The sequence below is a fragment of the Mus musculus genome, chromosome 7 (assembly GCF_000001635.26).
Source record: "Mus musculus strain C57BL/6J chromosome 7, GRCm38.p6 C57BL/6J".
In the NCBI taxonomy this organism is placed as follows: Eukaryota; Metazoa; Chordata; class Mammalia; order Rodentia; family Muridae; genus Mus; species Mus musculus.
In genome coordinates, this window is record NC_000073.6 from 3,126,715 (window position 1) to 3,139,262 (window position 12,548).

General features: G+C 42.3%; 1 pseudogene across 1 annotated transcript in view; it reads left to right on the forward strand.

The window, feature by feature from the left end:
• Positions 1-1,431: 1,431 nt before the first annotated feature.
• The window catches only part of Speer9-ps1 (spermatogenesis associated glutamate (E)-rich protein 9, pseudogene 1), a 16,847-nt pseudogene continuing 5,730 nt past the window's right edge, over positions 1,432-12,548 (forward strand). Inside the window, exons 1-3 of the transcript NR_001583.3 lie at positions 1,432-1,634; positions 7,807-7,893; positions 8,903-9,045. The product of NR_001583.3 is annotated as a spermatogenesis associated glutamate (E)-rich protein 9, pseudogene 1 (transcript). The remainder of the gene's footprint in view (positions 1,635-7,806; positions 7,894-8,902; positions 9,046-12,548) is intronic.

The window sequence follows — 12,548 nt, forward strand, 5'->3', positions numbered from 1 at the left end:
TTGTTATGTGTTGGAATATTTTGGGGGTATATGCCCAGTAGAGGTATAGCTGGGTCTTTAGGTAAAACTATTTTCAATTCTTTCAGGAACCACCAGATTGATTTCCAAAGTGGTTTTACCAGCTTGCAGTCCCACCAGCAATGGAGGAGTGTTTCTCTTTCTCCACAGCCTGTCCAACATCTGCTGTCACCTTCAGTTTTGATCTTAGCCATTCTGATTGGTATGAGGTAGAATCCCAAGATTGTTTTGATTTGTATTTCCCTAATGACTAAGGATGTTGAACATTTCTTTAAGTGTTTCTCAGCCATTTGAGATTCCTCCATTGAAGAGTCTCTGTTTGGCTCTGTACTCCACTTTTTAATAGGGTTATTTAGTTCTATGGAGTCAAACTTCTTGAGTTTTTTTGTATATTTTAGATATAAAGCCTCTATCAGATGCAGAGTTGGTGAAGATCTTTTCGCAATCCGTGGGTTCCCATTTTTTCCTATTGACAGCGTCCTTTGCCTTCCAGAAGTTTTTTAATTTTATGAGGTCCCATTTGTTGATAGCTGATCTTAAAACATAAGCCATTGTTTTTCCATTCAGGAAGTTTCCCCGGTGCTCATGTATTCGAGGGTCTTCCACACTTTGTCTTCTATTCGATTCAGCATATCTGGCTTAATGTGGACATACTTGAGCAACTTTGACTTAACCTATATACAATGAGATAAGAATGGAACAATTTACATTCTTCTACATGCTGACTGCCGATTGAAACAGCACCATATGTTGGAAATGCCTTCTATTTTCCACTGGATGAATTTAGCTCCTTTGTCAATGATCAAGTGACCACGGGTGTATGGGTTCATCTCTAGGTCGTCAATTTTTTTCCAACTCTGTACCTGCCTATCTCTGTACCAACACCATGCAGTTTTTATTACTATTGTTCTGCAATACGGCTTAAGGTCAGGTATGGTGTGATTCCCCCAGAAGTTCATATATTGTTGAGATTATTTTTCGCTATCTTAGGTTTTCTGTTATTCCAAATGAATTTGCAAATTGCTCTTTCTAACTCTATGAAGAAATGAGTTGGAATTTTCACGGGGATTGGATTGAATCTGTAGACAGCTTTCAGGGAGGTGACCATTTTTACTATGTTAATCATTCTAACCCATGAGCTTGGTAGATTTTTTCAATCTTCTGAGTTCTTCTTTGATTTCTTTCTTCAGGGATTTAAAGTTCTTGTCATACAGATCTTTCACTTGCTTGGTTAGACTCACAACAAGAATTTTTATATTATTTGTGACTATTGTGACTATTGCAGGTATATGCCTCAGCTTCCTGTCAGTACAGGGAGAACATTAGCAGGGAGTCAAAGGCTGTAGCCCATGACATCAGCAATCCCTTTTTGGAAAATCTATTGTCTCCTGGAGAGTTCTTGGCATCTCCTGTGATGTCACCAGTGTTGTAGGAACAAGCTCACTTAGGATTCACTCAGTGTCTATCCACTACATTGGTGGACATGTTTTCTCGACTCAGCAATCTTTTTGGGAGAGCCAATGTGGATGAGAGAGAGGCCAGAGAGAGGAGGAAGGAGGCTGGCCTTCCATCTGAGAGTAATGAAGGACGAAGGAGGTAGACTTGGAGAATGTGGAGTAAGTCCTGGGAAGTGGATGTTGAGCTCCCTGGAAGGGGTGGCCTGAGATGGCCTTTCTAGTAATGAGGCACAAGAACTGGAGTCTCTGAGTAGCAAAAGAATTTCCATAATTATCAAAATTCTTGAACATCAAGAATTTCAGAACATTACTTTCTCCATCCCCTAAGCAGGAGTTGGCAAGGCCAAAACTCTTATGCTAAGAACTCTAAGTATTTACATTCACTGAGTATTGTGGGTGTTACATGGGGACACAATGAGACCATCAGGAGTCACAGAGTGTCTAACCTATGCCCTTTTAGGGAAGGGCATGACTGTATTTCACTCTCAGGGTTCTTTAACTTCAGTGGCTATTTGGGAGTAGTACAATGGAGAAAATTGTGCTCCAGGCCATGACCTCATGTTCTCAGAATGACTCTGACATCCTGTCCATGACAGTTCCCACTTTACCTTTCTTTATCACCACTTGTGAGTGGCAGGCATTTTGATACTGTAACCACAGACCTGTCAGAGTAGATACACCCAGACAGAGATGGGATCCTATTGCTACTTCTTGAGTGTTTGGTGTTTCAGTAGGGGGAATTGATAGTATTTTGACCATGTTCTTCCACTGCATGACTTTTAAAGCCCACATCCTGGTCTAGCATAACTGGGTAGGAGATCTGAGCATCTCCAAGCACTAAAGTACTTGAGAATAGTGATTTTACCACCTGACTTGTGAAACCACAGAACTGATGGCTCTGAAGCCAAATTGCACTCTGTTCAGTTGATAATCATCCTGCATACAGTCCACCTGAGACTGTTCCCTATGACGTGAGCCTTCTCTGGGTACAATGAAGTCAAGCTGTGTGAACAACTTTTTTTTATTAGATATTTTCTTCATTTACATTTCAAATGCTATCCCCAAAGCCCCCTATACCCTCCCTGCTCCCCAGCCCACCCACTTCCACTTCCTGGCCCTGGCATTCCCCTGTGCTGGGGCATATGATCTTCGCAAGACTAAGGGCCTCTCCTCCCATTGATGGCCAACTAGGCCATCCTCTACTACTTATGCAACAAGAGACACAGCTCTGGGGGATACTGGTTAGTTCATATAGTTGATCCCCTTATAGGGTTGCAGACGCCTTCAGCTCCTTGGGTACTTTCTCTAGCTCCTTCATTTGGGGCCCTGTGTTCCATCCAATAGATGATTGTGAGCATCCACTTCTGTATTTGGCAGGCACTGGCATAGCCTCACAAGAGATAGCTACATTAGGCCCTGTGAGCAACATCTCTTTTTTTTTTTTTTTTTTTTTCCGAGACAGGCTTTCTCTTCATAGCCCTGGCTGTCCTGGAACTCACTTTGTAGACCAGGCTGGCCTCAAACACAGAAATCCGCTTGCCTCTGCCTCCCAAGTGCTGGGATTAAAGGCATGCACCACCACGCCTGGCTTATGAGCAACATCTTGCTGGCATATGCAATAGTGTCTGGGTTTGGTGGTTGTATATGGGATGGATCCCCAGGAAAGGCCGTCTCTGAATGGTCCTTCCTTCAGGCTCTGCTCCGAACTTTGTCTCTGTAAGTCCTTCTATGGGTATTTTGTTCCCCATTCTAAGAAGGAACAAAGTATCCACACTTTGGTCTTCCTTCTTCTTGAGTTTCATGTGTTTCAAATTGTATCTTGGATATTCTAAGTTTCTGGGCTAATATCCGCTTATCAGTGAGTGCATATCATGTGAGTTCTTTTGTGACTGGGTTACCTCACTCAAGATGATATCATCCAGATACATCCATTTGCCTAAGAATTTCATAAATTCATTGTTTTTCATTGCTGAGTAGTACTCCATTGTGTAAATGTACCACATTTTCTGTATCCATTCTTCTTTTGAGGGACATCTGGATTCATTTCAGCTTCTGGCTATTATCAATAAGGCTGCTTTGAACATAGTGGAGCATGTGTCCTATTACAAGTTGGAACATCTTCTGTGTATATGCCCAGGAGAGGTATTGCTGGATCTTCTGGTAGTACTATGTCCAATTTTCTGAGGAACCACCAGACTGACTTCCAGAGTGGTTGTCTGTGTGAGCATCTTTATAAAGTAGAGAGCAACTGAAAAGTGCATGCAAGTAGACTCTGGCCTTATTGTGTCCCCTTAACTATTATGAATTATGTCTCAGTTATAATTATGTCAGTGGGTGTGGCAAGGGGCAAAGTACTTGAGTACATGGCCTGTTAAGTGAGTGCAGGTGAGCATTAGTTCTGTTTACTTTGGCTTCTTCCAACTATAGGGCATTTGTTTGTGAATCATTGGGATGGTACAGTTTTGAAGCATGTTTCCAGCACTCTTCCTCCTCTTTTCAAACAACGTTTTTGTTGTTGTTGCTTAAAACAGTTTTAGATGTGTATAAAAATTATACTAGTAGCCCATAAAGTTCTTAAACATGCTGCATACAGTTTTCTGTAGACAAGGAGGAGGCACTTGTTGTAAGCCAATCTTTTTAATAATGTATTTGTTCTTTTACAATTTAACAAATACTGTTCATATTCTACTTTCTTCTTATCCCCCTCTCTTCCAACAAGTCCCCCAACTACTTTCATGTCTTCTTTTGTTTTATTTTATGGGACTTTGCTGGAAAGGGGGGGCTTGCTGCATTTAATTAGGGTTACCTGCCTGGGAAAGGGCTTATTTACTTGAGCAAAGGCAGAGACTAGGGAATATAACAGGAACTGAAAGGTAATGATCCTGTTTTAATGTATCTTTAATTAAAATTCATAAGCTGAGGCTATGGCTCTGAGGGCAAAAGGACTTGCATGTACCACAAACAGACACATATTGCACACACAATGTTCACCACTGTAGTGATATGTATAGTAAAGCCTTTATGTCTGACTTTAAGTGAAATGTTTCAGCAAAGCCTTTGCTATGTCTTGGGTCAATCAGTAGAGGCTGAGAAATTGTTTTGAGACTGTTTGAACCTTGAAGATATGTTGCCTATCTAGAGAATCTGCACTTGGTACTGCATGAGAGCCTGTAGCTGCACCAGCCTTAAGACCTAAGACACTCCTGGCCAACCTGGAGTTCATACTTTGATGATGTCAATGCCATGGTCAAAAGGGACTGAGATTTGGGTGGGTTGTCTGCTCTCGTGGGCAGCAAGGACAAGATAACTTTGGTAGCTGGAATCTTTTCTGGCCTCAATTAGCCTTTCAATAAAGTAACTGGAATTAGCTAGCAGGTGCCAGTCTTTTCCAAGAATGCTGAATTCCTCTGCTTCTTTGGAAAATGAAGCCTTAGCATGTTGGTGAGCTTCTCTCTCTACTGCAGCACTATGACCAACATCAATCAATACACCACTTATGCCATTTTCCATAGTGTTTATCTCTCATTCCCTGTCTGTTCCAGGATACCACATTGTACTATGCTATCACAGCTCTTAGATTCCTCCTGTCTGTGCTGACTTCATTCTCAATGGCCTCTGCAGTTTTTGAGGTGAAGTACTTTGTTGGATGCTTCTCTAATGGAATTTTTCTGCTGTTTCTCATGAATTCACTAGGACTGTTTGGTTGGGGGTGGGCAGAATGATCTATTTGCCATATTTGTCCCAGAACCATTTCAGGGTCCTCCGTAACTACATAGCAAGGTGAAGGCCAGCCTGAAATACAGGAGACCCTGTCTTCAGAATAATAGAATTACAAAATGTATCATGTTACTGATCTCAACAATCTAGCTTACATTAACTCATGAAGAGCAGTTTAACTATCATTTTTGTTTGATTGGTTGGTTGATTGCTTTGCTTTTTTGTTTTTAAGAAATGGTTTCTCTGTAGAGCCCTGGCTGTCCTGGAACTCACTCTGTAGACCAGGCTGGCCTCAAACTCAAAGAGATCTGCCTGCCTCTGCCTCCTGAGTGCTGGGATTAAAGGGGTACGTCACCACCACCCTACTTAACCATCCAATTTTTAAAAGGCTTAGGAACAAACCTGTCTTTGCATTTGGGATTTTTTTTTTTTCAGATTTGGAGGCAGTTGGATAGATTTCCATTTTACCATCTACTTATAAGAAAAGAAACCTGGAGAAGTTGGAGATTTGAATATTTCAATTAGGAATATTCAGTATATTTTGCCTATTTTGCTTCATCATTTTGAGACACATTGTGCATGTAAGTGTAACAAACAATGGTGGTGCACGCCTTTCATTCCAGTACTTGGGAGGCAGAGGCAGGCAGATCTCTGAGTTCCAGGCCAACCTGGTCTACAGAGTGAGTTCCAGGACAGCCAGGGCTACACAGAGAAACCCTGTCTCAAAAATAAATAGATAGATAGATAGATAGATAGATAGATAGATAGATAGATAGATAGATAAATAGATAGATAAATAGATAGATAAATAGATAGATAAATAGATAAATAAATAAAGTGTAACAGACAGAATGTTTGCCTGGCCTACTAATCATCAGGCCTTGATTCTATCTCCTACAAAATACAAGAGGCACAACATATAGCCAAGTACCACTTGAGCTCACAGAGAGTGGTGGGAATGGGAGTGGTTGACACTTGATGCTTTTGTCATTTTTATACTGTCTTTACCAATAAGGAAATAGGTTAGTAGCTCATGGTGCAAACACACCTTCTGAAATCCAGACCACTGTGTATACTCTTAATTCCACTAAGATGTCAGCAACCAAATTATACATAGATTTCTTTTTCTTTTTTTTGGAGGGGGGGAGGGGTTTGAGACAGGGTTTCTCTGTATAAAGAGTTTTCTGTATAAAGTTCTCCTGGAACTCACTTTGTAGACCAGGTTGGCCTCGAACTCAGAAATCTGCCTGCCTCTGCCTCCCAAGTGCTGAGATTAAAGGTGTGCGCCACCACACCTGGCTATACATAGATTTCTTAAGATTATATTTATTTAATTAGTGTGTTTACATGTGTGGTAATGACACTGTCACTAATGGAGGTGACAGGACAACTTTCCGGAATAAATTCCTCCTATGGATCCTGAAGATGAAGTTTGGGCTTGGAGGTGTATGCCACCACCTGCTGAGCAGTCTCCCCAGGCTTATAATCTGCTATTTTGTAACTCATTATCAATTTTTTCTCAGTTAATATCAAAGTTAATATAGTGTATACCTGACATAAACAGACTTAATTTAGTTGCCAACAGTAAGATTTTATATTTAAAATTATCCTCTAAAACTGTCAACAACAATGTTTGTGTTGATGCCTCTGACAGGAGGGTGGTATATTATAGTTTCACGAGAAACCTCCATTGCAATAATTCAAGTCAGGCCATACCATTATCTTTCTGTGTATGTCTTACAAAAAGATGTGAATCTTCAACTGTGTTAGTTTTACCTGTACATTTTAATATCAAAATGAACACAAGCTCCTGTAATTAAAAATGATGCTTTTGGCTGGCTTTGTGGCCTGTGCTTTCTGGAAGCAGAGGGAGTGGGATCTCTGTGATTTCAGGGCAGCCTGGTCTATGTAGTGAATTCCAGGAGAGCCAGAGCTTCGTAGTGAGAATCTGTCTTTTTTTTTTTTTTTTTTTTTTTTTCGTTTTTCTAGACAGAGTTTCTCTGTGTAGCCCTGGCTGTCCTGGGATTCACTTTGTAGACCAGGCTGGTCTCGAACTCAGAAATCTGCCTGCCTCTGCCTCCCAAGTGCTGGGATTAAAGGTGTGCGCCACCACTGCCCGGCAAGAATCTGTCTTTTAAAAAAAATACATTTAAAGAGAGGCAATTTCTTTAAAGAAAATTAAACACACTATACAAACCATGTTTTAGGGGGAAAACCTGGTATGGTGTTCAGTGCAGACTCGACCATGGAGAACCTTAGCACCTAATCAGACCTCCAAGCTGGGGGTAAAGATGCCCTCCTGTAATTCTGGCAATAGGAAACTGAGGCAGGAAGATTGCCAGTACAAGACCAGTGGGAGCTGGGTAGTGAAACCTTGTCTCAAAAGGATAAAAGTAAAACCACACTGCGCTTAGTGGTACACACTTTTAGTCCCAGCGCTGGGGAGGCAGAGTCGGATGGGTCTTGTTGAGTTCAAGGCTAGCCTGGTCTACTTACTGAGTTCCAGGGCAGAGAGGGCTGCATAGTGTGATCATCTCAAAAAAGAAAAACAGTTGTTGGGGACGGCGGTTGGAAAGAGACCTCCTCTGATAAAAGTCTTGCTTCCTTTGCATAGGATGCAGGTTAGATTCTCAGCAGCAACATGGCGGCTCACACCTGTCTGTAACTCCAGCTCTAACGCCAAAGGAGGCTACAAGCGCAGGTTCGTGTATGCGTATGCCGGCAAAACAACCATACAAAGTAAAAATTTGGTGTCAAACCCTGTTCACCAAAAACCTTAAAATCATCATCTACCACCACCACCCACATATAGGACCCAGGCACATCTTTGTTAGGTTTCAACCCTGGGACAAATAGTTGAAGTGCCTGACACTCTTGGACTTCATTTCCCAGAAGCAGCTGTTGTCAGTTGTTTCCTTGAGTTGCATGCTGGGACAACATTTGTGCAACTGCGTTTCCATGGATACCTCCTAGCCTCTCCTAGAAAAGTTGAGAGGTAAACTGAAAAAAAAATTTTTTTTTACCCATTGTAACTGTTGGTCACTGTTGGCATTTAGTCTAAGCTCCACCCCACAGTTACCTGGCAACAGCTAGATATGCCTGACTCATTGTAAAGAGGCTGCTTGCCTTTCCTCACTCTCTTGCTCTCTTGTTTTTGCTCCCTTCTCTTCTCCTCTTACCCCTGCTCCTTACCCTCTCCCCCACACACACACACTCTTCCCGTGCTCATGGCCAGCCTCTACTCCTCTAATCTCTCTCTTTCTCTCTGCCTTTCTCTGTCTCTACTCCCTCAACTCCCCTGCCCATACCCTGAATTAACTCTATTCTATTCTATGTTGTGTAACTGGTCCCTCAGGGAGAAGGGATTGCCTCAGCATGGGCCCACAGAGGAACCCCCTTCCCCTACACTTTACTAAATATATCTCTAGTTTCTCTTTCTTTTTATAAAATACAACAGTTGCCGTGTTTGCACGTATGCAGTGTGGTTGAAGGTGTTAGCAAATGCTTAGGCTGTACTCACTATCATGAGACGAGTTTAATTCAGCATTTGTGCTGTGTATATGTGATGTACATCCATGACGCATGGGGACACGTGTCATCACTGCAAGACAGACCCATAATTATGACTCACCTGTGAATAGAGTATCTGAGCCCCTTGGAATTTTTTCAAATTGGGTTATGCACTCTTCTTTTCCTCTCTTTTCTTACAGAAAAAAATATGGCAAACAGAGATGGCTCAGTCAGTAAAGTTGTGAGACCTTTCTGGAATGTGAACTCTGCTGCCAATGAGCGTGGGAGAGAAGAGATATCATAGACTGAAGCCAGGATGGCTCCAGAAAGGCTTCGATCCCAGGTCTAATTTGCATTCTTATATTATACTCTAAATCCACAAGGTGAGGCTGGCAAGTAAGTGAGATTTTACAGTGGCCTGTGAGTCATCAGGTTAAGGACAAGGACCCATTGTTTCAGCTATGTCTCCAGGTCATTCTGGATAGCAAGTGAAGTTGTGCTTAGCAACTAGGCAGTACAGCCAGTGCTTCAAGTGAAATCGCTAAATAAATCATTATTAATAATTCTTTCTACCTAATTCGACTTTAGGGATTCCTACTCCTGGGATTCATAGCATAGCCAGTGTAATCATACTGGCAAACCTCAGCCCCAGTGTACTGGCTAGTTTTGTGTCAACTTGACACAGCTGGAGTTATCACAGAGAAAGGAGCTTCAGTTGAGGAAATGCCTCCATGAGATCCAGCTGTAAGGCATTTTCTCAATTAGTGATCAAGGGAGAAAGGCCCCTTGTGGGTGAGACCATCTCTGGGCTGGTAGTCTTGGGTTCTATAAGAGAGCAGGCTGAGCAAGCCAGGTGAGGCAAGCCAGTAAAGAACATCCCTCCATGGCCTCTGCATCAGCTCCTGCTCCCTGACCTGTTTGAGTTCCAGTCCTGACTTCCTTTGGTGATGAACAGCAGCATGGAAGTGTAAGCCGAATAAACCCTTTCCTCCCCAACTTGCTTCTTGGTCATGATGTTTGTGCAGGAATAGAAACCCTGACTAAGACAAATTGGTACCAGAAGTGGGGTATTCCTGTGACAACCTGGACCATGTTTTGGGGAGGACTGTGGAAGGACTTTGGAACTTTGGGCTTAAAGATCCATCCGTTGTTAAGAGCTCTGTCGGGTGTTGTGTAGGAGCTTGGAAGATAATGTTGAGAACACTGCAGAAGATGTAGGTCTGGTTTGTGAAATTTCAGAGGGAAAATTAAAGACTCTTTTCAGGGCCATTGCTGTTTTGAATGTGAAGATTCTGTAGTTCTGGTTAGCTGGGGCTGAAGAATCAGCTGTGATTAACAAGATACCAGAACTACTAAAGCAAAAACTTTGCATTACTGGGACTATTGATGCTGGTTAGCTGGAGCTAAGAAATTAGCGGTGATTAAGAAGAGACCAGCATCATTGAGGTGACATCTTCTGGGGAGTGTTTTCTGAAAGCACAAAGAGGCTGTGTTCCAGAGATGGCCAAGGTTGTACTCCTGCTGCAGCAGGACTTGGTAATATGTAAGGGTCACCCAGGTGGTACTGGTTTTGAAGGCATGAAGGGGTCACGCAAAGCAGCTGAGGCTCGGCACTGTGAGAGGCCATGGAAGTCCATTGGTGAAGGTGCAGCCTCAGTTGCAATTGAAGGCCCAGGACTGAAGGGGTCATGCAGTGTTTTGGAGATGCCAGTACCATGAGATGACCACCAAGAGCAGCAGCAGCAGTTGAGTACAGGCATCTGGAGCCTAGAGGATGATGCCTGTGCTACAAAGGGCCTGGCTGGAGAAGTGACCCAAGCCCTTGGAGGAGCCCAGAAAATCGTGATGTTGGATCCCAGACATTGGACGGTTGGGAGATTGACTTTTGCTTTTGATTGTGACTGTGCCCTGATATTTTCCCTCTTGAAGGAAGAAACTGTTTTAGTGGAGCCCACAGTTAAGAGACTTTTAATTGTAAAAAGACTTTGGATTTTAAAAGAGATGGATATTTTAAAGAGATTGAAATTTTAAGAATATGGAAATGCTGTGGGACTTTTAAAGTTATTTAGATCTTGGGGATGAATAAGATTGTAAGGGTTGAGGCTTACTAGTAATGGTTTTTGTGTGTCAAGTTGACAAGGGGTCAATTGTACTGGGCTAGTTTTGTGTCAACTTGACACAGCTGGAGTTATCACAGAGAAAGGAGCTTCAGTTGAGGAAATGCCTCCATGAGATCCAACTGTAAGGCATTTTCTCAATTAGTGATCAAGGGGGAAAGGCCCCTTGTGGGTGGGACCATCTCTGGGCTGGTAGTCTTGGTTCTATAAGAGAGCAGGCTGAGCAAGCCAGGTGAGGCAAGCCAGTAAAGAACATCCCTCCATGGCCTCTGCATCAGCTCCTGCTTCCTGACCTGCTTGAGTTCCAGTCCTGACTTCCTTTGGTGATGAACAGCATTATGGACGTATAAGCCGAATAAACCCTTTCCTCCCCAACTTGCTTCTTGGTCATGATGTTTGTGCAGGAATAGAAACCCTGACTAAGACAATATAATAGCATACTTAAGTGGCCCCAAAAATTCCACCAGAGAACTCCTAAACCTGATAAACAACTTCAACAAGGTAGCTGGATATAAAATTAACTCAAACGAATCAGTGGCCTTTCTCTACTCAAAGGATAAACTGGCTGAGAAAGGAATTATGGAAACAACACCCTTCACAATAGTCACAAATAATATAAAATACCTTGGTGTGACTCTAAGGAAGTGAAAGATCTGTATGATAAGAACTTCAAGTCTCTGAAGAAAGAAATTAAAGAAGATCTCAGAAGATGGAAAGATCTCTCATGCTCATGGATTGGCAGGCTTAATATAGTAAAAATGGCCATCTTGCTGAAAGCAATCTACAGATTTAATGCAATCCCCATCAAAATTCCAACTCAATTCTTCATAGAGTTAGAAAGGGCAATTTGCAAATTCATCTGGAATACCAAAAAACCCAGGGTACCTAAAACAATTCTCAACATTAAAAAAAAAAACTTCTGAGGGAATCACCATCCCTTACTTCAAGCTGTACTACAGAGCAATAGTGATAAAAACCTCATAGTATTGGTACAGTGATCTACAGGCAGGTAGATCAATGGAATAGGATTAAAGACCCAGAAATTAACCCACACACCTATGGCCAATTGATCTTTGACAAAGAAGCTGTAGTGGCTATCCTGGTTGTCAACTTGACTATATTTGGAATGAACTACAATCCAGAATTGGAAGGCTCACCAGTGACCCTTATCTGGAGGCTGGGAGATAGAAGTTTCTGATCTGGATCTTGGTATGGAGATCTTGAGGCATAGTGGCTATGGATTCCAGAAGATTAAATCTCCGAGTTCAAGGTCATCTGGGATTAACGGTGTGGTGGAACACACCTTTAATCTGCTGGAGACAATATAAGGACCTTGGAAGAAGGGAGTCTTGCTCTTGTTCTCTGCGCCTGCTTGTCATGTGGAACTGAGTAACTGCTAGATCCTTGGACTTCCATTCACAGCTACTACTGAACCATTGTTGGGAATTGGACTGCAGACTGTAAGTCATCAATAAATTCCTTTACTATATAGAGCCTATCCATAAATTCTGTGACTCTAGAGAACCCTAACTAACACAGAGGCTAAAACCATCCTGTGGGGAAAAGACAGCATTGTCAACAAATGGTGCTGGTTCAACTGGCAGCATGTTGAAGAATGCACATCAACCCATTCTTATCTCCTTGTACAAAACTCAAGTCCAAGTGGATCAAGGACCTCTACATAAAACTAGATACACTGAAACTAATAGAAAAGAAAGTGGGGAAGAGC